The following is a 4489-nucleotide window of genomic DNA, read 5'->3' as shown; positions in this document are numbered from 1 at the left end:
TTCCATGGGGCCCTGCAGTGTCACAATTGACTCCTTGGTTCCATGGTGCCACACAGTGTGACAACTGCCCCTTGGCCTGCCAAGACCCCACACTGTCACAATGGTTCCTTGCTTGCATGAGGCCTTGCAGTGTCACAATGGTCTCAATAATCCCATAAGGCCTTGCAGTGTCACAACAGACCATTGGTTTCATGGAGCCCCACAGTGTCACTATGGTCCCTTTGACTCCACAAGGCTCTGAAGTGCCACAATGGCCCTTTGATTCCACAAGGCCTCCAAGTGTAAAAATGGCCTCCATGGTTCCATGAGGCCCTGCTGTGTCACAATGGACCTTTGGTTCCATGATCCCCCAGAGTGTCACAATGGCATCCTTGGTCCCAGGGTGTCAAAATGGACCCTTCATCCCATGGACACCCACTGTGTTCACTGCAGTCCCTTTGATTCCACCAGGCCCTGCCATGCTCTAATGGCCCCTTGGTTTCAGTGGGTCCCAAAGTGTTAGAACAGTCTCCATTGTGACATGAGGCCCCACAATATCACTGTGCTCCCCTTGGTTCCACAGGGCCCCACAGTGGAACAATGGACCCTTGGTTCCATGAGGTTCCTCAGTCCCAATGGTCTCCTTGGAACGGCAGTGTCACAGTGGCCCCTTCGCTCCATGTGGCCACGATGTGTCACAATGGCTCATGGTTCCATGAGACCACACTGTTTAACAAGGGACCCTTGGTTCCTCGAGGCCTAGCTGTGTCACAATGGACTTGTGGTTCCATGAGCTCTCACACTGCCAGCAGCAGTCTCCTTGGTTCTGCAGTGTCACCATGGACCCTTTGTTCCATGATGTTCTGCAGTAGAACACGGCCACCTTGGTTCCGTGAGGTTCTGCAGTGTCACAATGGACCCATGGTTCCACCAGGCCCTGTTGAGTCACAACGGCCCCTTGGTTCCAAGAGGTTTCTCAGGATCACAATGGTCTTCTTGGATCCACAGTATCACAATGGACCATTGGTTGAATGTGGCCCCAATGTACCAAAATGGATTTTGGTTCCATGGGGTTCTGCTGTGTCACAAAGGACCCTTAGTTCCATGAGTTTGCAGTGTCACAGCTGACTCCTTGGGTCTGTGAGGCCCCACTGCCACCAAATCTCTGAAATATCAGAAAAAGGCCCCCGAACACTTATTTGCTATTTCAAAGAGAATCATTTATTCAGGCCTAAGGTCCAACATGGGATAACTCCTAACCCTATGTGGACATGGAATTCTACCAGTGTGTTACCTATATAAAGTCCCTAAATATGAATTACAATTTACCCACTTCCGTAAAACCCACCCCAAGTTCCCAGATTCACTCCTTTTTTTCTCTATCCCTGCACCCTTGAGCCAGATTTCTTCTTCTTCCCTTCAAACCATCCGTGCTGGGAAAGCAGCCCCTGCATGCCTTGTTCCTGTGCTGAAATTCACAGGCAGGGTAAAAATGGAATGAACCCTTTTGGTATCAACCCCAGGCTTTGTTTGGGCAGGCAGAGGCAGGCAGGAGGCAGAGCTGTCAGCAAAGGAAGGGCCCAGCCAGGTGGGGCAGCCGGGGGATGCCGACAGCCTGCAGGGACAGAGGCGCAGGGCAGGGACACCGTGGGACAGCCTGGGCTGCACAGGGCACAGGGATGGGCAGCAGCTGCAAGACAGCCCTGCCAGAGCCAACTTGGGCGGCACTTTGGCCATGGCTGCTGGGCCTGGGCCTGAGGCAGGAGCAGGAGACAAGTGACCCTTGCAGGGCTGGGGCCTCATTGCCTCCTTGTCCCTGCTCAGCAGCCTGGCAGGGGCCACCCCATGCTCCTGCCCTTGCCATTGCACATCCCCACATGCCAGTGCCCATCCTGGGAAGAGCCCTGAGCAAGGAGGGAGGGACAAGATCTGCCTGGCCAGGGGCTGGGGCTCAGGCCTTGGCCCTTTGCATTCCTCAAACACATCCAGCTTTGCTCAGCACCAGAGACACCTTGGCCTTGTTTGTCCCAAGCTGTCATCACTGCCTCCAGTGTTCCTCTCTGACTGGAACCTGGGGACACTTTTTCAGTCGTGTCCCTCCGTGGGACCCATTAAAACTTCAAGAAAATTTGGAGTTACAATTTAATTTTGAGTTCTTGAGAAGTTTTTTGAACACACTCTCAGGGACTGAGTCTGATGTAAACAACATCAATGCCCTGTGAGAATCATTAAATTTATTCTAGTCCAGTTATGGAGAAAGATTTCAAAGAACTTGTATGAAATACATATTCCTATTTTAAACAAAGTATTTTATTTTATTTCTCTTTACATCAGAGGCGATTGCAGCATTCTCTGATTGACATTGACCCATGGTCTCTCCTCAGCAGCTCTGGCCTGCTCACAGAAGCTGTTGCCTGGAGCTCTGACCCAGTATGGAAAATCTTGCTCCACATTTCCCAGCCCCATCCTGTCTGTCCTCATTCCCCTGGGACCTGCTGTGCTTGCAGCTGAGAGCTGACTGCACTCAGCCTAAGAGCGGTTTTCCCTTTTTTGGGATTTTTCGAAGCAATCTGAAACTCCTGAGTTTTCCCACTGCAAACAGACACACTGCTCCAGTGTGTGCCAGCCCAAGGTGCCACCAAAGGCACTGCAGAGCTGCCCTGGGCCAGCTGTGATGGTGGATCATCAGCCCAAGCTGCACTGGGCACTGCAAGGGGCTGTGGCCATGGGCACTGCACTGACCCCACTGCTGGGTTTGGCTGCCACGGCCACCGTGAGAAATGAAACTGTCCTTGGAAACTCTGGGGAGGTCTGGAACCTACTGGGGAACACTGGGAACGCTGCGGGAGACACTGGGAAATACTGGGAGTGACACTGGGGGGGACTGAGACATACTGGGGACACTGGGGTTATTGCAGAGAAGATTGGGGACACTTGGGTACCTGTGGATGACATTGGGAGAAACTGGGAACAACTGGGAATGTACTCAGGTGTATTGGGATGGACTGGGCTGTACTGGGAGGAACTGGAGGGGGATTGGGGTTGTACTGGATTCTACTTGGGATGAACTGGGCATTACTGAGGTTACTGGGAATGAACTGGGCTGTACTGGGAAGGACTGGAGGAGGCTGATTTTGCTGTTCCCGCCTCCACCGCATCCCATGTGCTGAGGCTCCCGCCCATCACCGTTCGCAGCCAATCAGCATCAGGGATACGGGACTATGGGCGGTGCCTAGATTGGCACCATATTTTTATTTGCCTACATCTCCCATCATGCCCCGCGGCCGGATATAGCCCCACTGGAGCCACAACTAAAACACTCGTCATGCCCTGCGCTCCACAGAACCTGCGCCATCCACCCCCATCTGTCCCATAAGTGTCCCCCAGACCCTCCAGGATCCCTCAGTACCCCCTCAGCGCCCATTCTGGATCCCCCAAAGTTTCCCCGGACCCCCTGATTGCTCCCAACCCCACAGATGCCCGGTACATCGACTTCTGGGAATTCATCTCCTTTCATCCCCGGTGGCCCCAGAGCCCCTCAGATCTCAGTCCCACGCTTGAAACTCCTGTTGTGCCCCGCGTCCTAAAGATCCTGGTTAGAGCTCTCCGAGCTCCCCCCAAGGGCTCCCGAACCGTTTAAGTTCCCCCGAGGACTTCAACTCACAGCTCGGACGCAGAAGTGTCCCCCAAGTGCCGTCCCGGACCCCCAAACATCGTGTTCCAAAACACCTGCGGGACTACAGCTCCCATCATGCTCCACGGCGCCTGTACAGCGCTATTCCAGCTGGGACTTTATCTCCCGTCATGCCCCGCGCCCCACCGAGTGCCATTGCAGCTGCGCCCAGAACTCCTGTGATGCTCCGCGGCGCCATCAAACTGTATGATACCCGCGCTTACAACTCCCATCACCCCACATGCCCCAGAGAGCACCGTTCGAGCCCCCCAAGGGCACACCCGGACCCCGTAGGGCCCCAAATTCCCCTCCCTGACCTCCAAGGGCCCCCCTGGACCCTCAAGTGCTGCCCCGGACCCCGAACTGTCCCTCAGAATCCCTGAGTGCCCCTCCAAGTGCCCACCCGGCTCCCCAAAGTGTCCTCCACACACTCAAGTTTCTCTCTGAATTACCTCGCCGACTCAGAACTTCCCCAAATGTGCCCCAGAAATGTCTCCAGGGACCCCAAAGTTTCTCCCTTGAGTCTGTGTGAGAAAATAGTACAAAAGATGACAAGAGTGGTAATTATTTGAATAAAGAAGGAGAAATCAATAGCTGATAGTTGACAATTAATGAAGGGAATTTTGTGACTTAAAACGAATGACGAATCATTTTTTTGTTTGCTAAAAACGCATTGATTTTTCATATCACTTTAGAAATTGGGTAATAAAAATATTGAAAAATAATATAATAAATAAGAAAAATATTACTATAATTTTACTAATTATTATATTCTAATTTTAAAGTAAAATGCAGAATTCTTTTTTAATGTTTTGGGATGTCAGACCCAGGTGTGTG

Source organism: Melospiza melodia, unplaced genomic scaffold (assembly GCF_035770615.1).
Source record: "Melospiza melodia melodia isolate bMelMel2 unplaced genomic scaffold, bMelMel2.pri scaffold_32, whole genome shotgun sequence".
Lineage (NCBI taxonomy): Eukaryota > Metazoa > Chordata > Aves > Passeriformes > Passerellidae > Melospiza > Melospiza melodia.
This window is presented reverse-complemented; position numbering follows the sequence as displayed.